Source organism: Carassius auratus, chromosome 32 (genome assembly GCF_003368295.1).
Source record: "Carassius auratus strain Wakin chromosome 32, ASM336829v1, whole genome shotgun sequence".
NCBI lineage: Eukaryota > Metazoa > Chordata > Actinopteri > Cypriniformes > Cyprinidae > Carassius > Carassius auratus.
In genome coordinates this window covers 11806381-11831076 of record NC_039274.1, presented here as the reverse complement: position 1 = coordinate 11831076, position 24696 = coordinate 11806381, and the positions used below count along the sequence as shown (strand labels likewise).

At 36.1% G+C, this 24696-nt stretch overlaps 1 protein-coding gene across 1 annotated transcript in view; it reads right to left on the bottom strand.

Moving 5' to 3' along the window:
* Positions 1-24696, bottom strand: part of LOC113051605 (protocadherin-7-like) — a 129105-nt gene that overhangs the window by 11681 nt on the left and 92728 nt on the right.

Here is a 24696-nt window from a genome sequence, read left to right as displayed (position 1 = left end):
ATCTCCCACTCCCTCTCTCTCATCAGAAGGCATCATGAGTCTCGGAAATGTGGCGCTGACCCTCATTTTCCTGACTTCTCATCTATCTGTCATAAAAAAAGAGCGAGTGTGCTCATATGCATACACAATCACAGTACTGTCATGTCTACCTCTCTAAATTGAGAAACAAACAAAAAAAATCTACAAGGACACATTGTGCATCTGAAAAGACTAGTGTAGCTGCAACATTCGAAAAGCTGAAACTAAAGCAAATGCCTTTTTCCCCCACATTAGTCAAAAACATTTCAACGGTCAAATCCATCGCAAGCGCTGACACATATATTACACAATTTCCATGACAAAGAGTATGAATGATAGGGTGAGAAGCATTCAGGAGGTGGACAGACAGTAAAAAATGAAAAATTGTAACATTTATATTAGAAAATGGTAGGGCTTGAGCAAGGATTGACTCTGTGCCAAAAGAGAGACATATATATATATATATATATATATATATATATATATATATAGAAAGTAAGAGAGACCGGGATTAAAATCTCATATGTGTGTGTGTGTTTGTGGCTGTGTCTAAGTGTGTGTGCATGATTTTTTTATTTTTTTATTTTTTTTCATTGATGGTCTTTAGAATTCGTCTCATTGGCTCAGAACTTGGGTGCCTTATCGCACGTTCCCAGATGCACACACACAATAGCCTATTTTACACCATTAAAATGCGTATTTGTCAAAAATACAATTTCAATTAAATAACTCAATTGTGCTTTGCTCCATTTACTACTAAAGGAAAGTGAACAGAGGACGGAATAACTATCTCTCTCTCTCTCATATATATATATATATATATATATATATATATATATATATATATATATATATATATATATATATATATATATATATATATATATATATATATGTATACACACACACACTACACATACACACATAGACAGAAAACAAGGAGAAAGATAATGAAAAGCAAAATGAGAGATATAGAGGCTAGGAAAATGAAACTGGATTGTTTGAAGAGAGCACTGCTTTTAAACAAAGTGTCTTTACTTAATGCTGCACTGTCTCATTCCTAATCAATGTATGCACGGTCACAGATAAAAACTGTTTTCAAGCACAGACAAATACAAATGAGTAATGGTGTCATATTGGCAGGGTACTTCAACTCGTGTTACACCTTGTGCAATCTCATCTCATCAACAGTGCACAACTCACAATCCCTGTGGATATAGGATCATAACCTCTCTGTTAGTCGACCCTGGCTTCACTCACTACACCACTTTTCCTGAGCCATGGACCCTGCATATATTTCTTATGAAAAAAAGGCACCAGATAAGTCATCACATTTAATTCCCAGCATGCCAAGGCTAATAAAAGGCTAATTAAGTAAACCAGAGGTAGAGAGGGTCTAGCTGGCTGTTCCAGATCTCCAACACTGGAGGGTTTTGGCCCTTCAGGTCTGCTGAAATTGAGCAAAACTTGCAAAATGACTGGGGGTTCATATTTCCACGGGGGTTAAGCCGTGAGGTCTTGATGAGACATCCTCTTGTTTCTCAGTCTAGCACCTCATCAAAAGTCAAGTGAACTTTTGGAGATTCCGTCTATTCAGGCTTTGGTTTTGTGAGGCTTTCATTAAGGATGAGTGAACTGAGCAAAGACACACAGCCTGCAAACAACTTCCATGGCATATTTCCGAGGTTTTAAACAATGTGAATATCCGAAAAAATAAAAAAAATAAAATGGGGATGTGTGGGCACTGACAATATGAAGAACATCATATTATTTTTGGCTGTATGCATGGGAACAGATAATTGCTAAAGCATTACTGCGTTCATTCTACACTCTCAATTTAGCACCCAAAAAAAAAACTTAAAAATTCTCAGCATCACTCCTGTTTGAAGAGGCCTTTTTGCAAAGACACACTTTAATGTGATGGAGCCAGAAAGGTGCCACATTAAAGTTGTATACTAACTTAGCTTCAAAGTATAGCAAAATAGATTAATGGAGGCTAAAGGTTTAAATTAATTTACGTGGTCCCATGATGTTGAACATTGACATTCCACATGCAAAAAAAAAAAAAAAAAAAAAAAAAAATGCAAAAGAAAAAGTGCTTTTAAGCACCTTTATCCTCCAAACATACATTTTGCCAATCTAAAAAAAAAAAAAAAAAAAAAAAAAAAACCTTCCAATGTGCACAAGACATATTTTCATTTATATCCATACCTTTCAGTCATCAATGTAAATCTAGAAAAACCAATAAAAAAATAAATAAATATATTATTATATTATATTATATTATATTATATTATATTATATTATATTATATTATATTATATTATAATGCCATTACTCCTTGAATTAACAGTGAAAGAATATGTTGGAATCTGAAATACCTCTGCAGCCTCATTAAATTCTAGTTTCTCAGTGTTTCTGAGCCATACATGTGGCTGATATTCCTTTACGAGGGAACATAGAGCACTTACAGATGTGCTTTGTTATTAGAAATGACTGCAGCGTGAAGATGTTTCCCAATGGTGTGTCTCTTGCCTGTACCACAGGTGGCTTAAGCTAAATCAAGGGCAGTGTCAGTGCACTGTCACTGCTGCTCTCTCCTGAGCTGGAACTAAGATATCAATATCCTCTTTTCTGTACCTGAGGACTGCTGGAGGAAAGAATGACATTAAAAACACACATAGTCCAGCCACCTGCTGTGAACGTGTACAGTATGTTAGTGTAGAGGCTGCAGAGGCTTTACGTTGTATGTAATGGCAGGTATGCTTACATTAATAGCTATTGCTAATAACTCAGTGTCTGTTTGTGCAACATCTATGGTTGTGGACAGGGTGGAAAAGTTTGATAAAACATTGCATGTTCACATTACACCCTATAATTAATCTCTCATTCCTGTCATTATATATCTGGAAACCCTCTGCTTAAGGGTGGGCCATCTTGTTAATACTAGCTAAGCTTTCGGCTTAAAATGTCTGTGTGTACTATTAAACTTTTTTTTTTTTTTTTTTGCCTTTTCACACCCAAGCTCATCAGAAAAATGAGCATACTTTATTAAATGCACTTACATAAGCGGTTTATGCCAGTGTGTCTGCAGTGATCAAAGCACCTTGCCACATTGCTTTCTCACATTTTGACTGATTCCTCTTGGCAAAGTGATTCGATTAAATCTCTCTCTCTCTCTCTCTCTCTCTCTCTCTCTCTCTCTCTCTCTCTCTCTCTCTCTCACACACACACACACACACACACATACACGTTTATTGGCTATCTACATTGGGACATTCCATATGTGCAATGGTTTTTATACTGTACAAACTGTATATTCTATCGCCCTATACCTAAACCTACCCCTTAAAGAAAACTTTCTGCATTTTTACAATAAAGAAAGAAAAAAAAAGAAAGAAAGAATAAACTTTGTTTATTTCACTGTTTTATACCAATTTTACAAATGAGGACGCCCCCAAAAGGGAAGTTTATTTGGAGATTGTGTTAGGTTTAGCTAGCTTTTGGGTACAAATTTGTCCCCAAAACATGGTTAAGTAGGCACACACACACACACAATAATTGAATAGATTGAAATTATTTGGCAGTCCAGCAATATATTTTCATGCTTGTTTTGAAGAGAATAAAAGGTGATAGAAATATGTCAAACCAGTGCATTATGGTGCAAACTGGTATTTTTCATATTATTTAAATTTATTAGGATAACAATAAACAAACTGGTTTGTGGAACAAATATTGCAGTTTTGCTGTTAATTGCACAATATCCAAATATTCTTAAATCAAGATTCATTTCATTTCATTCAAGAGTTCATTCTGATTCTTATTATTTAAGTAATTTTAAGTAATTTTGCCTCTCAAGTAAAATTTATTTTGATTTAAGGAAACAAGACAAAAATAAAGATTAAGAGAATCTTTAATATCAAGGGGAAACATTGCTCTTTGAGTTAAAGTTTTTATAGTGCTTTGTTATAATTGAAGCAAACTAGTTCTGACACATCATACCAGGCTGTTTTCATAACGTAACAGTCTAAAAATATTTACAGTTGCATTAATATAGAGTTCAAATGATCATTCATTTCATAATTTCATTTTTTTATAAGTCATCAAAAAAAATAAAAATAATAATAATACACATACTGTACATATATATATATATATATATATATATATATATATATATATATATATATATATATATATATATATTTATATTAGGGCTGTCAAAAATAGTGCGTTAATTACGTCAAATTTTTTAACGCATTTCACGCATGCTCAGTGTGACAAATTATTCAGGTCAGGAAAATCTCGTCGATCTCTGAATTCTCAAGATAGTAAAAAACGGCGGCGAGTGCCGCGACGAAAACACAGAAGAAGCTTACGGTTTTACCCCAGTTACTCTCAAAATACATTCACGCCAAGCTCGATAAACAGAGACGACTTTGGTAGTTGATATGCTGGAGCTTCTTCCTGTTATAGCGTCCTGTGTTTCACACTGCGCATGCGCAGAATGCCTACATTCAATGCAGCGAAAATTACAGCTGTTTGGAGAAGCATATGCATTTTTATTTGGTTTTACTGGCACTTGAAGCCTTCAGAACGTGAAAATATCGATCCTAAAGTATTGTGGCAGAGCAAATGAACACCTCCCAAAAACAAGAGTGCCCAGAGTGCTGCTTATGTGATGGGGGTGCATGTTTGTGTTTCTGAGTTCATTCTTTCGAGTTTCTCTTTGCATAATTTCATAGATATGTGACTATATTTAACCACTGGTTCACCAAAAATGTTCAACAAAATTATGAATGCAATGCAATCTAAAATTTGCAGTCCAGTCAGTATCTGTATACTGTAACTGTAATACAAAATGACTGTCCACCCCTACCGATGGATATATAACACGTTTAAATCTTTCTGCTTTTCGCTCCTATTTTACCCTCTCTCTCTTTCTCTTTAAGGTGCATTGATTTTTGTCCATTCCCACCTAGCAGTACAACACTGATTCTCAAGCAGTGGGTCTGTGGGAAATATTTATCCTTATTGATCCAAAGAGCTGATGAGTCTGTTATGAACGCTGCAGTTCAAACAGTTTTGGACCTACAAACATCTCTAAATAGCAGTCAGCTACGGGTGGACTGAGAGCCAATACTGTTTGTGTACGCCAAGAAGGCTTAACCTGTTTTCCAGAAAGTCAAGTGAGATTTTCACATGAGAGAGGGGACAAACATGTCAGATGTTTCTTTATAATTGTCTCTCTGTAGCACAGCATTAAGGAAAGTGCAGACGCTGAGCGAGACAAAAAGGGAACAGCGAGGAGAAGACGTCATCCTCATAGATGAGGAGCTGGAGGGGTTTACTGGCTGTGAGCATGGCAAGAGGGTAGCGGAGGGGGCGCTGATAATTCCGTCTGCTGTCATGTCATGAAAAATTCAACACCTACAGGATATTTTCTGCATCAAACTTTCATGCCATCAGGTTGTCTCGACACCACTTGCTTCACACACCCTAACGATGAGAAAACTGATGAGAAAAAGCTCATCTTCCTGTGTGCTGTCTCTGATAAAGGCGCACATCACAGCGTGCCGCTGACAGACAGGGTACAGTAGGCAACAGCAAGCTTGGAGAAAATGCATAGAGGTTTAAGGCAGCTCATCTGTTAGTTAGGTTCACCGTATCTTCACAATGAGAAACCGCAAGGGAGACCTTAACAGCTGGAGCCTATTCCAGAAATGCAATCTGTTTCTTCTCATTCGTATGCGCACGCGCTCATGCTAGCTGATCTGACTTTTAGTCGTCATACTCTTTTAAATCTCAAAGAAAAAGTCAACAAAGTCGATCATCTCTCTGCAATAAAACTATCCACGAGTTCTCCCGTGTACAATCCCGTGTATTACACAAGGTCATATGGAAATCTGTCCCATTTCCCAGCCGGCGCAATGCATCATGCCAGCATAATAAACAACAGCAGAAAGCACTTGATGAATTCAGCAGAGCACAGCGTTCAAAAGGCTCAGTGACTTTACTTTAGCAGGAGAACATTAAACATGCCCACCATCAAACTAAACTCAATAAACATCACCATTCACAGCTTATTGCATTAGATAATGTGCATTAATTGTTGTTCAGCAACATTACTAGTTATTGAAGAAGATTTTAAGTGAAAAAATGTTAATGAAATTTTCTGCCTAAAAGCATCTTTAAACTACAACCTTATGTATCACTAGAAATGCGGAGCACATTATTCAGAATGAAATGTGGTTTTTATTTTTACTCTGAGAAGAGTGGATTGGCTCTTTATCAATAGCAGTACTGGACTCCAAAGTTGGACCGGGTACAAAATAAAAATGAAATAGCACCCACAAAATGGCTCTAATAGTAACGTGAGGCTGTCATTATAAAAAAGCAGTAGATTCTAACATTGCTGACGCACCACCTGAAAATCTAACAAGCAGTACATTTCCCTCCATATTCTGTGTGCAGTGAGTGAGCTGCATAGAGAGACTGGTAATGTGTGAGGCAATTTAATAAGACTTACTCCTGGCTGTAATATAGCATGAACAACACGGTCCACCAGGGTGAAAAAAGTATGCACACAGAGAGAATCATGCCCTGGCATACGCCTTTCTGAGTACACTTCCAAAGAAAAAAATCTTAAATGGAACACTTCCTGTGGAATATATATATATATATATTAGGGGTGCTCCGATCACGATCGGCCGATCGTTATGCGCATTTCGTCAGTAAAGCCGGTTCTCTAATCAGCTGTTAATTCCATCAGGTGCGTGATTTCACATAGAGCAGCTGTTACTACACAGAACCGTTGTTAATAGAGAAGATGCGCAAATCCACTTCATTTTCAGTGTTTTTTGGCGCATCTTCTCAGTTAACAACGGCTAACTCAGTTAACTTTTTGGCCAAAGACGGATACGTATTGGATTTAGGACCACATTGGATTCTTTTCACATTTGAAAAGATCGGATCTGTGTCGTTCAGACTGTCATGAAAAGATCAGATACAGGTCGCATAGGGGCAAAAGAATCGGAATTGGGTTGTTTCAGCCTGCAGTGTGAACGTAGCCTAAGTCGACTATTAGGGGGCAAACCTAAGTAAATGCACGGTAACTTCATTATAAACTTTAATATTGACAAAAATGTTCTTACAATGACTTTGAAGATCAAATTTTTTATATCTTCTACCAAAAACTATGGCCATTAACATGCATTTTATGAAGAAAACATTACGTAGGCTTGCAGTGGTACGTATGCCAAACATAAAACGGCCGCAATAGGAATGTGTGGAGTGTATGGTGTTTATACATGACTGCTCTAGCTGTCTCCTGGTCTGTCGCATTCTCTGACATTTACAGCAAAGCCCAAGCTGCCAGTGTATAATTCACCCAGGGCCATGGAGAGTGTATATTTAGGACAGGCCTATCTTGGTCAACCCCTAAAACATTCTCGCTAAACTCTCTCACACTTCACTGAAAGCCATGTCCAAGCTAGCGTCTAAACATGACCCTTCGCCACTGTGGGCGAGCAGCTGCACACAGAATGACAAACTCTTTTCTCATTTTCTTCTCTGCCTTTCGTTCCGTCTCCTCTGTACCATCTCCGGCTTCCATTTCGCTCCTTTTTTCCATTTGCTCACATTGAGAATTGCACATTTTCTTCCCATTTAAAGGGTTAGCGGATTTGGATATCAACATTACGCTGTAGATGAAGGCATAATGGAGCGCAAAGGAGCTCCTGTGATAGGTGGATCATCTCCCACCTAATACAGACACACTAAAAGCCATTAACTAGAGGAAGCATTCGAACTTTCCAACCCACATTACTTTAGCAACGAGAATGGACTAACAATCAGAAGAGGTTCTCAAGAATGCAAATAAGCAAAAAAGCTACAGCTGGAAGCCTGAAACATATCATTTCTTTCAACTTATCCCCTACATTAGCATTTAATTTTCTCCACCACTTAAGTGTGCTCATTATATATATTTGCTACATAAGAAATGGAGGATAAGGCACTTGCTTAATTTGTTCTCCTCCCTCAAGGTCTTGGCTAATCTATTGTATGGCATAAAGGGCTTGTGTTGTCATGCACTATGTTGGAGGGGGTGCGAGTGCATTAGTATTATTAAAGGAATGATGAAAAGTGACTCCATCGCTCGCCGATGATGAATCACTTGGCTGTCTTTTCACAGTCAAATGACACGGGCTGGTAAGAATCCATGTGATGTGGCAGGATTTGACCCTGTACACACATAAAAACAAGAAATCGGCAAAATGAAATGAGCAGCTTTTTATAAAACAAGATGTTCGGCTGCGCAATATTGCTCACGATTCATGTGAAAGTGCATCAGAGCTGCCAACGCAGTTTCACATACACACAAACTCTAAGTAAGGATGCTTTATTTTCCTCTGTGTGATCTTTTGAGGCATATAAAATATTAATAGACTTGGAGTGCAAGTATGTGATCATTACAACAATTTCTCTGCTTGTGTAGAAAAGGAAAATGTTTTCACAACTGAAAATGCTGATTTGATGAAAGTAAGATATTGAATGTGGGGGAGAGAAAGATAGCAAACTTGACCCAGAAAACAAGGGTCTCTGCTATGTTCTGATAATTACAATAATTATAATATCATATTTTATTTTATTTTATTTTCCTGCTGGTTATAGCACATTTTAAAGATTGTCTTCAGTAAAGTATGAGTGGGAGACTGAAAGGACTTTATTCTTTATTATTGTGCCATTAGCTGAGAAAGGTTTTTCCATTTAAGAGTGTATGGAAGAAGTGTACAGTACAGCAAAGCAAAGCAAGCTATCATTAATATTGGACAAGCTCAAGATTTCCTGCATGCATAAGTGGCAAGATTTATTGATGTCTTTGCGCCACAGATGTGACAGGTGCGTGTAGGTACTTATTCAAGAAAGAGCACTCTGTGAATGTTCTGTCAATGTTGCTCACTGGTTAACGGAACGTTTGCCAAAGGGTTCTGTGTAGCTTTGCGGCAAGACAAAGTAAAGAAAGACCTCCTGACTCACATTAAAGTTACAATATGTCTAGGCCAATTGATGTTTTCCACATTACAGACCACCTACACAGCAAACATTTAAGTTGAAAAGTGGAATATAATTGCATAAATAAAGCAAAAGAATGTCTTACTGGTAAAAAAAAAAAAACTTACTTGGTGTACAAATTTGCAGCAGTTTTGGGCCAAGCCCTCTCTCTCTCTTTGCTCAGTGTTGGTGTTTACTGAGGGAAGAGTAAATTCTGCCCTGTGGCCTCCCTTGCAGATGATAATGGAATGGAGTTGCCCCATAAATATGCCACATTAGTGCCTGCTCCACATGCCGCCTATCAAACACAACACAGATAAATCCTTGTTGCTTCACCCTCAAGGACTAAACTAAAGGCGTCCATCATAAGGCACTCTCTCAGACACATACACACAGTGCTCTGAGTGAGGAGCCCTTTTGTACCTTTTACTTTGCAGATGAAGTCTGCCTTTTGTCGCTGTTCAAGTCAACATTGAAAGTAAAGGCCAATAAACTTGTATATGCCCCCAGAAATATGAGCATACATAAAAAAAAAAAAAAAAAAAAAAAAAAAAAAAAAAATATGACTATTAAACCTGTTCTGCCTCAGGCCTACCACTTCTATATGGATATAATGGATTTTTATAATTGTAAATTGGCTCCCAAACTGGTTTAATATTCATTAATTGTATCATAGACTTAGAAAGAGATTAGTGCCTAAATCTGATAAACATAATAGTCATCTGGACTCAAAATAGCAATCGGTCCTGGGGGTTACAATTAGTTTTATTTATTTATTTATTTATTTATTTATTTATTTATTTATTTATTTATGTGAAACAGATGGCTTGCTCATAATTGTACAGTATCTGTATTGTCACCTATGCTAAAAGTATGAAGACTGATAATAATAATCAGTATAATTTATAATAATAATAATTATATATGGCTCAATGCATTACAATGTGCCTTTTGTTTTGTTTTTTAAGAATTACTATAGGATTTTAAAAAAGTAATGCAAATTGCATAGCAGACTGAATATGTGAATCTGAATTGCTAATTCAACTGCTTGTTTCTTTATCAGAAACAGAGAGAGATAAAAAAAAAAAAAAAAAAAAAATTCTCAATTTTGTCTTGCTGATTGTATGGAAAACATGCTGTGTCGCCCTTGAAATCTCCTCATAGTCTCTTACTTTCTCTAATACTCTCACCTAATTTATACAGCAATGCATCATGGGTATTGAATCCAGCTTCGATCAATGATGGCTACAAATATCCCAGCAGCTTATTTTCCCAGGAAATGGCCTGACTGTTCGTAGTTGAGAGTGAAGAAGTGAGTATTGTCACCAGTGAGAAAGAGAGAAATGGGATTGAAGGGTAATTCCCTTGTTTAGTAACGTGCCTGTATGGTGACCAGTGTTTATTGCAACTGAAGTCTTAATGAAAAAATGAAACAAGAATGGACTCTATTTGCTTCCTAATGCACATTCCTGGTCTTTTTGTGAACAATCCATCACCACACTATTTAAAAAAAATTGAGTTATATTGTAAAGGTCATATTCTTGACCTTATCTGCTGCTCTTGTATAACTCCTTCTAATTGTCTTGCATTGAACTTGCGCAGATCATAAGTTAATATCATTCAGTGGACGCGTTTACATGGACCCTACTAATCCAATCGTAATTGGACTAGAAGCACAAGCAGAATAAAAAATAAATAAATAAAAAAGTAACATGTAAACACGTCAATCAGATTGAACTGGCCAGATCTGACTAACAGTTCAGTTACACTTTAGAATAGGTAACACCTATTAGTTGCTTATTAGCATGCATATAACTAGAATATTAGCCATGTATTAGTGCTAAGAACATATTAATACCTTGTTCTGCTTGACCTTATTCTACATCCCTAATCTTACCCAATACCTAAACCTAACAAGTAACTATCAATAAGCAGCAAATTAAGAATTTATTGAGAGAAATGTTATAGTTAATAATTAATAAGTGTTACATATTCTAAAGTGTTACCAAAATTTGATTGGCTTGTAAGGGGTGGTTTATTCCTTTTATCACTTTTATCACCAATCACTTTATTTAATGTTCATGTACACACTACATTCAGATTTGTCAATCATAATTAATTCATTCTGATGGAAGCAAAAAATGTCCATGTAAACATACCTAATGTTATCTTAATGGTAGAAAAAAAAAAAAAAAAAAAAACTATATGGTTCGTTCCAAATCAATTCGGAATATTAAGAACATTTATTTATCTGCTCTTTCGGATGGACTTGACAAATTCTTCAGGAGAGATGCCTTTTGTACACCACATGACTTGGTTTCCTATTATCATGAGGGACTGCATAGTGTGCTTCATACACTTGCACCATTAAAAACTGAGACTGTCTATTTTACTCATTCTGCACATTGGTTTAAACCAGAACTGAGACAACTTAAAACTAACATGCGTCACTTGAAATGTTTATTCATTAAAACTGGACTTACTTTTCATAAAGATATGTATACAGATCACATGCTCTTTTACAAGAATGCTCTTTTAACCACTTAATCTGATTACTACTCTACTATATTTAGGTCAGATGAAGGAAACACAAGATCTTTGTTTAATACAGTAAATAATATCTTACAGCCTCTTGATACCCTTCCTTCTAACCACTATTCTACTGATTTATGCAATAATTGTATGAGCTTTTTTGATACAAAATTGAAATATTCATCAACAACTAACATAACTCAACATAACATGGCATGTGATCTGTTGCGTCCACCTTCCCACGATTCTCTTCTGTCTTTATTTGATAGCTTTGAACTTCTGACTTTTAAAGAAATATCAGGTTTTATCCGAAAATCAAAGTCTTCCACCTGTCAGTTAGATCCCTACTCACTTGGTCAAAGCCTGCTTATCTTCTTTATCTGGTATAGTAACTGATATTATACATTCTTCTCCATTCTTCTCTCACCTATGGTGTGGTTCTTTCATCTTTAAGGTGGCTGTAATAATCCCAAGACTCACGAAACCAGGTGCTGACCCTTATAATTTTGCCAGCTTTTGCCCGATTTCCACTCTACCTTAGCTGATTCTGGACTCTTAACTATACTCATCCTATGTGATCTAAGTGTGGCCTTTGATACAATTTCCCATCAAGTTATTTTAGATAGATTATTGTCTATAGGTATCACTGGTGTCCCTCTCACCTTGTTTAGATTTTATCTTTCTGGGAACACTCAATTTATCTTTATCTGTTACCACTGGTATTCCTCAATGCTCCATTTTGGACCCCCTTTTTTATAATTTACTAATTAACTCTTGGTAATATTTATTTAGGAAATATGGCATTCGATTTTCATTGCTATGCGGATAACACCCAGCTCTATTTGTCCTCCAAGCCAATTTATACTCTTCTTTATCCCTCTCTCTTGGATTGCCTAAAAGAGATAAAATTCTGGTTTTCTTAAGCTGAATATTAATAAAACAAAGGTTATTCTTGTTGTCACCAAATCCAATTTGTCCAAATTCTATAGCTTTTCAATCTCCGTTGATGATTTTATAATATCTCCATCTTCTCAGGTTTTGCGTCTGGGTGTCGTTCTTGATACTACTTGATACTAATCATGTGAACAATATTACGTTGCCTGCACATTTCCACCTATAGAACATCAGCCCTCTTCATCCATTCCCCACATCCATTTCTGACTTCCTGTTTAATATCGAGTAGAGTACAAGATTATGTGTCTTACTTTTAAAGCTCTTCACAATCTAGCACACTCATATCTCTCTGACTTGCTTCATATCTATATCCTTAAGCGTACTCTTAGATCATCTTCATCTGTTGCCCTTGTTGTACCGTCTGTTCGTTTAGTCACTATGGGGTCCAGGGCGTTTAGCTGTGCTGCTCCTCGTCCTCATCCTCATCACTATCTATATGAGAAAGTGATTGTTTGACTACTTTTAAATAATAAAATAAAATGTTTTAATTTACGCTGGAAAATTGTATTTTTACTCAAAAAAACATCAAGTTAATGAAGCAAAATGTCTTGCGAATGTAATTCATGATTTTAAGGCTGAACATCTGAGAGATTTGGCTTCTATCTTTATAGGAATCAGCTTTAATGTTTCTAAAGCTCAGGGTAGCCTAAGTATTCAAAGTGTTGACCATAACGGTCATTTGAGAATGTCACCGCATCACACGCAGCTATGTCTCGGCCAAAGTAAAGGTGACACAGGTGTAATCCTGCAGTCTGTTGACTAAGGGAAGTTTCCCGGCGAGCCCACGGATCCCTCAAAGACGCCACAAACACTTCCCTCTAAAAAAGTCAATATTTGTCCGGAACTGCAGGTGAATAATTTATAAATTTGCTCTCTCTCCTAAATAGCATCCTTCCTGAATCGCACCACAACACAGAGCATTCGCCACCGACTCTCATCCGCCAACAGGAGAAGTTATTTCTGCCTCAGCTGCGTTGCTGTGGATCTGTCTGCGAGAATATATCAGCATTGCCCCTCTTTTTATGGAGAGCAAATGAAATGAAATTTCTTTCATCTGTAAACTGTTTCCGTCTATGGCTTGCCGTAGTCGGGGGTGAAATTGCATTTCTCCCTCCCTCACCCCTTCTCTTACTTCCATGCTACTTTTTTTCTCTTTCTCTCCCACCATCCAACCATTGCTTTTTGGGTAACATCATTTTGATGGAAAAGCTCTGTGATGGGGGATGAAGCATGGTGAGATCATGAATGGTGATGGTTATTGGTTTTATTGATCTTTATAATGCATGGTGAGCATGTTATCACATCACCTTTGCGTTCATCATTGTGTTATCAATTGCCTGCCATTATTGGCTAAAAAGCGTGAGCAGGGGTTCAAAGAGAATGGAGCAGGTGTGATCCCATTGTGGACATTTGTGGACTGATCATAGGTGTAACGTGTAACATAATCAATGAAAATTAGGAACTTGATTCTGTCAGAGGTCAGAGAGCGTGTGGATGTGAGTTAGGTTTGTTTTCTGATAGCATGCATAAAACTTGATTTCTTATTACATTTGTGATGACCATAAACCACACCAAATTGTCTTATAATTTCTTGTTTTCAAAAGTAGCTTTATTCTAGATGTTTTCTGGTAATAATCTAATACACTGTATAAATACTGTATAAATCTAAAGTCCTTTCAATCCCAGTACTGTGTCAGTCTTCCTCTCACAAGAAAAGAGTCAGATGACTCTAGGACCCCCACTAAGATTGATTCATTCCTCCCTCCTTCCCACCGCATGTGTGCTCCAATCAGCAATATTTCACACTGACAGAAGGACCCCACAGCGGGCATCCGCCAAGATGCCTGACTTTCTTCTCATATATTAAATTATTCCATTGGGTAGAAAATTACGACACAACTCTTCTGAACCCAATACCATGTATTTATTTATTTATTTTTATCATTTTTTACAAGCCTCAGCACAAAAATTAGTGGATGAACAAAAGTGCATTTGAGATGTAAAACCCATCAAGCGCGATAATGGAGCCAGTTTCGTCTGTTTATTTATTTATAAGTACCTGTTATGTCCCCTGAATTAGAATGCAGTCTCCTGCTCCCGCCAGCCTGAGGTAATGGGTCGAGCGTCAGCAAATATGTGTCAAGCTGGTAACTAATGAGCAAATATCTTGCGAGTGCCTCTACGGTAACAATTACAGAATGTCCGCCCAGGCCTCAATGACTTCTCCCCGTTCCCTCCTATCCTCTCTTATTTTGTTGAGTGGTCTTGTGGCCCAAGCCAAACCTCCCACACTCTCCCTTCTGCTTTTTTTCCATCTCACTATTCTGCTACTCCCTCTCTCATGGCGCAGAAAGCTAGCATTAATATCCCTGTTCAGTTGATTGACTCCATTTTGTGGCAGATGCCTAGTGCATCACCCTCCCCTTCAAATAATGCCTTATCATGCAACAGTTAGCTTGTAGCTCCCCTGCTGCAAGCAAGCAAATGAATGAAGGAAAGAAGGGGAGGTGGGTTAGGCTCAGGCCACATTTTGAATACTAATGCACTCATTTTTATTTTTATTCAATGTAATTCAGGGTCTAACCGCCCCCACTACCACCAATGTTTCCTTTCTGCCCCATGAATACTGCATCAACTCTAACTGACTGTGCATGCTGACAAAGAGCCCTAAGAGCCTTAAGGGGTTTGACTGGGGCAAGTCCATCTCTGATGCAGTCTACTTTCTTGCTTGATCTCTCTCTCTCTCTCTCTCTTTCTCTCTCTCTCTCTCTTGTATTGCACTTTCACCTCTCTACCCATAGAATGAAATGAATTGGAATTTACAGGTCTGTCTCGAGCAATAATTTTGACTTAGTATGTTTGAGAGCTATTGTGTGAATTAGCATTAGGAGAGAAGTGACATGGAAGGAAACTGGACAGGGAGTACTTATGTTGCTCTTAGTTTAATGAATATACAGTCAAGTTTATATACAGTACCATTCGCCAAATCTGCATTATGTTTGCATTTTGTTGTCAAAAAAACAAAAACAAAAATTTGATGTTCTTATTTATTTATTGTTTTTCCCATGTTACACATGACGGTGATTCGACTGTCATTTCAAGTTCAGAATGTCTGAGTCTGCATTTTAGTACAAGCCCATTTGTGTGCACCTGAGTTCATTCAAAACTATATGTTCTTTGGTTTCCCAGCATGCTCTTTCTCTAAACAGTGTCTCAATGTCGCCGAGGAACAGATTTGCAACTTGGGACACTTGAGGGACTCATATAAAACATATAATTTTATGAATCAACAGGATACCGTGTTTTCCGGACTATAAGTCACTTTTTTTCATAGTTTGGCTGGTCCTGCGACTTATAGTCAGGTGCGACTTATTTATCAAAATTAATTTGACATGAACCGAGAGAAATGAACCAAGAGAAATGAACTAATATAAAACATTACCATCTACAGCCGCGAGAGGGCGGCTGTAGACTGAAGACATAGAGTGCCCTCTCGCGGCTGTAGACGGTAATGTTTTCTCTTGGTGCTTGGTTCTAAAAAAATGTGATTTATAGTCCAGTGCGACTTATATGTGTTTTTTTCCTCAACTTTATACTCAGGTGTGACTTATAGTCCGAAAAATACGGTAATTTGATTTAATTCAGTTATTGTTTTGTCACTGTATGTATTTAATTTGAGCTTTACAGGCTCTTCAGGGCAGTACTAAAAATATATTTTTTTTTTTTATGATTTCATATTATTATAAAAAAAATAATAATAAAGTTAAGGGGTTTGTGAAAGTTTTTAACTTATAAGCCTAACTTTATGTTCTCCTCGTGTGTATGCTACGAATGAATGTAAATAAGTAAATCAATACTTATAAAAAATGAAAGACATATGTTCCTCAGAAGCAAACTTGGCATCACTAAGTTGCAATCAAATTATCCTTCACTGAGGTAAATCCAAAAGTTGTACTTTGTTCAGACGTTGGAGGTCTTGAAAGGGCAATTTGTCTCTGACTTGCCCAATTACTGTACTAAAGAACAAACAAATGTCAATACCCAATGAATAATTACTATCATACAGACCTAATTAATCTTGCCAATTAAACCCCAGAGATGACAGAACTTTTTTATCTAGCTCTGATCGTCACAATCTATCCAACCTCCGTGACCATGACTCAAACGTTCGTGACTCCTGATGCCAAAACAAAGCTGCTTTTCTCACATGCAGCGCACACGCGCGAGCACATGCTGAGCCTAATTAATGCACAAAGGGTCCTTAGTAGCAGCCTGTTTCATTGGCGTGATTCACATGCACCATCTTTGAGTCATACAGACATACGCTCAGTAGGGAGAAAGAAAGGAAACGATGAAACGAAAGAATGGAGTAGGCTCTCGTCTTTGTGACAGAGCGATAGACACAGTGTCTATTCACAACCCATTCTCACTCCAAAGGCGTCAAAAACCGAAGCATGGTCAAGCGCCCCTAGCGTCACTTTTATGACGCCAAATGTGCCTCTCGGCGTCGACTATCGAAGCACTACTACCTTCATTGCTTTCAGTGGGAAACTTTTGGCGTCAGAATTCGACACGAGGACATGAGATGTTTATCGCTATGAAATCACGTTCAAGAAGTCTCATTCAGCACACATCGCGCGATACTTGCTATCAGTTCCACAGTTTGGGTGAGTAGTCGTATATACGCTCTTTTAAAGCCTTTTATCAAATGTATTCTGTCTTCTTTATTAATCAGATTAGTGCCATATGTTTAATCGCTGTATTATATCGGTCATCCGCGGCTGTCTTTGAGTTTCATTGCGTTTAAATAAATGAACACAGCTGCTAATTAGTGTGATTAAACTCTATCTGTCACGTGACGTGCCATAGACCTTCGATCCGTTTTATATTATTATTAATTTCAGGATCAATGATGTAAGTTGTATTTGTAGTAAAATCATGGTAATCACGACACAATAGTAATAAATGAAATGTGAAGTTAAAACACAGTAAATGGGACATTAGTAACTGTAACTGTAGTTTTACTATGATATATTAATAATCAATACAACAATACAATAATCACCAAACCAGCTATGCTTGTATCACTGTAATGTTAGTGTTTTTATGTGCTTTTATATGACAGATATCACAGTAATCATGTGTTCTGTACCATGCTTTTAATACCTTTTAATGTGAATCCCAAAAAAAAAAAAAAAATCAAATTAAAAATAAATAATAAAACATGTATTTTTCCATCTTGCAGTTCATTCATATCAGTTTATATATATATATATATATATATATATATATATATATATATATATATATATATATATATTTATTTTTATATATATATATATATATATATATATATATATATATATATATATATATATATATATATATATATATATATTGCTCACAGATCATTAACATTCTGTATATAATTCAATTTTATTTTCTCTCCCCTTTTTTATTATTTATATTTTTAGCTGAAAAGACGTAAAGGCAGTCAGCCCAGTGGTGTTTCTGGAGAGGGATTCCTTCAGAAATGGAGAAGACAGAAAGCTGCGGAGGCAGATATTTGCAGCAGTAAGTCTGTGATAGTTTGTCTCTTTTATCAAAAATTCCTGCTGTTATTATTTGTACAGCATTTGTTGTTTCTTAAACTGTTGCACTGTCCAAATACCCACACTTGCCATCTTTCCACTTGACCACTTGATTACTTATTTGAAGTCTTTCCTGTATTTGGCCTAGTGTTCGAGTGAGCATGATGACCACGAGTGTGTGTCGAACTTTTCATGACCTGATGACTGTGTTTCCCTATCCTAACCCTGGAGAACCCCAGCACTGCACGGTTTTGGCGTCTCTCTTATCTGCCTTGGAGTCTTCACTGATGAGCTGATGAGTTGAATCAGGTGTGTTTGATCAGGGAGACATCTCAAATGTGCAGTGTTGGGGTTCTCCAGGACCAGGATTGGGAGCCACTGCCTTATGGGACACTTATGTGTTTAAAGAGATTTTTAATATCTAATTATCAATATTTCACATACTGTACATTGGACAGCTTTCCATGACCTCTTGTGAGACCTCGGCAAAAAGTCTGACGATTTATTCCAAAACATGATGCATGATGGGATACACTAAGCTTTGTATAGCGCTCCGGAGCAGTATTGGAGAGGTTTAGTGTGTGTTAAGGACGCTGTGCTTTGGCATTATTAAGACCGGGGACAGTCTCGTTCACACACTGTCACGTACACACACTCTCAAGTGGCCAAGACTGCAAGTGTGGGTATCTGGATAGGGTCAAAGTCTTAAAAATGATCCCTAAACACATCACAGTCTTAATAATCCAGTTTAACACTTGTATGATATTGTACAAGCCCCAGGACTGTCTCATCTGACACTATCAAAGAATTCATATGACTATAGCTTGTTATTAATTACTTGCTTTCAATAATGGATTCATTTAACATTTAATTATACAGCATCTTTACAGAGGTGTAATGTACAAGCTGCACGTAATTAATAATATGTCCTTCCTTCTGTCTTACAGGATTTTTTCCAGATAATGCTGTTCTTCTTTTTCAGGTCTAAAATATCGAGCTCAACAGCTATTTTAAGAGCCAACCCTCGCAAACCTTCCTAAAACCTAAAAGAGCTATTACTGAGTCTCAGCGAATCTTGCCATGATCAGCTCTTCCCAGGTACATTTGTTTACTCCAAAAATGCTCTGGTCTGAATCTTACTTTAAATTAACTTAATTATGTTTAATGAGCAATATTAATTGCACACAGAGTAAGTAGAGATTATCTTGTTTCACAGAAGAGAAGGAAGACCAAGGATATGATTTGCTCAGGATGAGGAATGAAGATGGCCATCTTGAGCTCAAACAAACAGAAGTCCTCTGGTATGTGTGTGTTGAAGCAATGATGTGTTATACAACATTTTATGATGATCTTTCACAGAACTGGTCATGTAAGCCTTGATTTCGTTTTATACTATTACAATTACAGCATGTTAGCAAAGTGTGACTGGACATTTTTAATATTATGTTTTTAAAAACACACCACCTGTTTTATTAGCAGACAAGTGTCATGAAATTGGTTTAGTTGATATAAACACCAATTGACATTATTTCATTGTTTTGTAAATGTTATGTTATTAATTGTGAATTGATAGTTGATTGGTTTGAAGCCAGGCATTACACTGCACAGACTAAAACACATTTGAGAGAAGTCAGGAACTTTTGAGAAAGATTCTAGAGGAAAAAAACACATTTACTGCAACAACAGATGAATTCTAGAGTCTCTGAGAACTACACATGCTAATGTCTCATGAGCAAGACCTTTGCCTCTGTAACTTTTTCTTAATTCTTGCAGAATGACATATTTATTGCAGTATTTTTATTTGTACAGATGATCTCATCAGCCAAATGAGGGGTTTTGACCAAGTGATGCTCTTGAAAGGAGTGAAAGAAGAGGATGTGGTAAATTGTCTTCAGAGAAAAGCTTCTCAAAAGATCTTAAAACAGCTTGAAGAATGGTAAGTGTACAGTAATACAAGGGTCATAGTTACTCACCCTGCTAAAACCACACAGAACATAAGCTGCGCTCTCTGTCCATTAAACAACTTCTTCTGCATTGTTTGTTTCACTTTGACCAGGTCTGGGATCTTAGGACTGAGAGATCCTCTGGCTGAGAACAAGCTACACCACATCAGTGCTGGATATCAACCACAAACTGTTTCCTGACACGAGAGAAGAAGATCACGATGGGGAGATGAAACCAGTTTAGATGTGTTGATAAGGAATCATTATTTTCTGAAACAGTATCACATGTCTTATATGTATCACATGATCTGTATCACAGTTGACTGGATGGGACTGTGTGACTTTTAAGGACATTTCATCACTCATCTGTGTGAACTGATTTATATATGAGGTTAATGTATCTTTGATGATAATTATTTTCATTGAATCTTATTTGTCTTGATGCTACTTTATCAACTTTATAGTCTATGCTTCAATAAAATGAAAATGGTGAATATTGTGTTCTGAAGATTCTTGGTAAATACATAATTTTACTAGGTAGGCTCCTATGTGTTTATTTTAGACTTGGAAACACAACATATTAATTATTGGGATTATTTTTTTATTTAAGACATGAACATTTTTGATCGGATTAATAACATCTGGGACATCAGTACACCAGAAAGTAATTTTTTTATATTTTAGTAACAAATATGCACATTTTTTGTGAAATACAGGGAGTTACAAGATTAATTATTCTGCATTACAAGATGGTGCCATGGGCTTTATTGTTACAAGCACTTGACGGATAACTGAGAATGTAGCAGGAATGATCAACGTGGATCTTGTACTGCATTAAAACCAAGAGCACGCACATTACTGATGTCCAGCACCTGAGGAGCAAGATACGGGGGTGAGGAGGACATTTTTACACTGATTTCGGCTAATTAGTTATATATAATGCTAATATATATATATATATATATATATATATATATATATATATATATATAAATTAATATTCTTAGCACTGCATGAATTTGTTCTTGTGTAATAGTGAAGTATCACAATGTGTATACATTGTCCTTGATTACTGCTTTACAGTGGGGAATAGATAATGGCAAGTTGTTGCAGGTTCATCCATTATATTTCTTGCCATTTACTTCAAAAATCAAAGAAATAATCTATTATTTTCATTATTAAATCATTTCTTTATAATTTTTCCATGTTTCATCAGATGGCCTCACAATGTCCTGTCAAAAGGTATAATAGCCATGATGAATAGAATAGAAAACAGAGGACTGTGAAAACTGTCAGATATAAATGTGACTCAGCTCAGTTTGTTGTTCATGATGAGGAGAATACATATATGTAGGTTTTACTGCCCTGCTACCCCCAGGGGCCCAGTAGCACCCCCCGGAAGAGCCCAAAACTGTACATTTCAAATAGCTGTAAATCAGAGTCCAATTAACATATCAAAGAGAAAATGGGCAGGATTATTACTTATGCTATGCTGATAAAATAATGTTGAGCTCAGTTTTCAGAAATAAGTGGAAAGCTGGCATAAAAGCATTTTAAATATTGCTCATTGTAAAATACCACATTTCAGCCTGCCTCTCAAATATATCATAGAGGTTTGCACAATAAACATATTTAGATATCCAGTTTACCTTAAAATAAATAATTTATTTAGTTTCGTTAATAAAAAGTTTTAAACTACATTACCCACAAGCCTCCGTCGTTCTATCTATAGAAAGGCAACACTAGGGGGCTGTTTTTGTAGTTCATTGAAGTTATGCTTAGGGTTAGGATTAGGATCTCGCTAAAGATGTCATTTTTCTCAAGATAGCAACACTTCATTGTTGACTTAATATATTACTAATGTGATGATAGGAGCAAAACATACTTTTTAACATGATGCGCTGTTTAATATGGGTTAAAAGATAGTCCAACCACAGACTGTCCTGAAAATTCATAGCCAATGACATCAAAGCTGAGCAGCAGCGTCACACTTCCTTATCCATGTATGACAGATGTCTTTCGTTTTTCGGCTGAAGGGATAGATTCGGTTAACAATAGATTAAGCTTGCTACTTATTAGATTCTGTTTTATTAACGTCTTCACCTTCCTCCGTTGTTCAGCTTGACAAAAATTGGGCAATATTGATGTGCACATGCCCAGCAGTCGCAGTTGTATCCAACAGATAGATTCCTCTCATTAAATATAAGACACATTTTTAAGATTTGTATATATTTTTTTTGACCAAAGACAAATATATTTACTAATCAAATGACGTGCTTCTAAAATTTACATTGTATATTACATTGTGTTTTAAAGTTAAAATTGTTCACATTTGTGTTTCTGTGATTTACCATTCTCTACCATTTGAACCCTAGGAATAAAAACAGAAATTATAAATTAATGAATGAATGAATGAACAAATAAATACATAAAGCATAATAAACATGCATATTTTTGTAAGGATCTTCCATTATTTATTGATATGTCAAACTCATTTAAAGACAACATGCCCAAATTACTACACTGCATCCTCTGTCACCACCAAGCTCGTTTTTGCCACCATAAAGAATAAAAAGGCAGTTATGTTGTAAACATTAACTATTTTCAGTATGCAAATGAAAATGCTTTTATTAAAAAACAAAACAGTAAATACAGTATGTCTTTCAGAGAACACTGGAAAAAGATCAATTTTATTAAAAAAATTAAATTGACCAAAATGTTATACAACACAATGTAAATGTTTCAAACTCACAAAAAAACACCATGAAGACATGCATGTCAAGTGTGCAATATCATCTATAAAACTCAATCAGCACAGCATCAAATAAACACTGATTGTCTGAACAATGGAAGACAGAGAAAGTGTTCAGGAAAACAAACACCTGCTAGCTTTGACAATAACATCATGAATTCACTTCATGACTGGAGCTAGGGGATGACTGTGTATGAATATCTCCTTTACTAAAACTCTTAATTAAAGTCTAAAAAGTTCACTGTATGAAGCTTGAAAAAGAGAACAAAATGCTTTATCAATACGAAAAATACTATTTTTAACTATTGTTTTCATCACTGGTTCTGTAATGTATTCATTATGAGCTTATAAATAAAACAAAGTTACATCTTCTGCAAAAATCAAACCACTGCAAAGTCTAATCACTGATCCAGGGACCATATCTGTGTGTGTGGGGGATAAAGAGTTAACGAGGTGAGTCCTTGTGCATGATGGAGAACTGCAGTGTTATCCTCAAACAATCCTGTAAAACAGAAATATTACATTACATTCAACTTATACATTACACTGTGTTTTGTTTAGACCATAAAAGCAGCCTCTGTAAAGATGCTGTAAAATTAAATGTTAAATGAATCCATTATTGAAAGCAAGTAATTAATAACAAGCTATAGTCATATGAATTCTTTTGATAGTGTCAGATGAGACCGTCCTGGGGCTTGTACAATATCATACAAGTGTTAAACTGGATTATTAAGACTGTGATGTGTTTAGTACAGTATGTGAAATATTGATAATTAGATATTAAAAATCTCTGTAAACACATAAGTGTCCCATAAGGCAGTGGCTCCCAATCCTGGTCCTGGAGAACCCCAACACTGCACATTTGAGATGTCTCCCTCATCAAACACACCTGATTCAACTCATCAGCTCATCAGTGAAGACTCCAAGGCAGATAAGAGAGACGCCAAAACCGTGCAGTGCTGGGGTTCTCCAGGGTTAGGATAGGGAAACACAGTCATCAGGTCATGAAAAGTTCGACACACACTCGTGGTCATCATGCTCACTCGAACACTAGGCCAAATACAGGAAAGACTTCAAATAAGTAATCAAGTGGTCAAGTGAAAAGATGGCAAGTGTGGGTATTTGGACAGTGCAACAGTTTAAGAAACAACAAATGCTGTACAAATTATAACAGCAGGAATTTTTGATAAAAGAGACAAACTATCACAGACTTACTGCTGCAAATATCTGCCTCCGCAGCTTTCTGTCTTCTCCATTTCTGAAGGAATCCCTCTCCAGAAACACCACTGGGCTGACTGCCTTTACGTCTTTTCAGCTAAAAATATAAATAATAAAAAAGGGGAGAGAAAATAAAATTGAATTATATACAGAATGTTAATAATGATCTGTGAGCAAAATATTTATATATATATATATATATATATATATATATATATATATATATATATATAAACTGATATGAATGAACTGCAAGATGGAAAAATACATGTTTTATTATTTATTTTTAATTTGATTTTTTTTTTTTTTTGGATTCACATTAAAAGGTATTAAAAGCATGGTACAGAACACATGATTACTGTGATATCTGTCATATAAAAGCACATAAAAACACTAACATTACAGTGATACAAACATAGCTGGTTTGGTGATTATTGTATTGTTGTATTGATTATTAATATATCATAGTAAAACTACAGTTACAGTTACTAATGTCCCATTTACTGTGTTTTAACTTCACATTTCATTTATTACTATTGTGTCGTGATTACCATGATTTTACTACAAATACAACTTACATCATTGATCCTGAAATTAATAATAATATAAAACGGATTGAAGGTCTATGGCACGT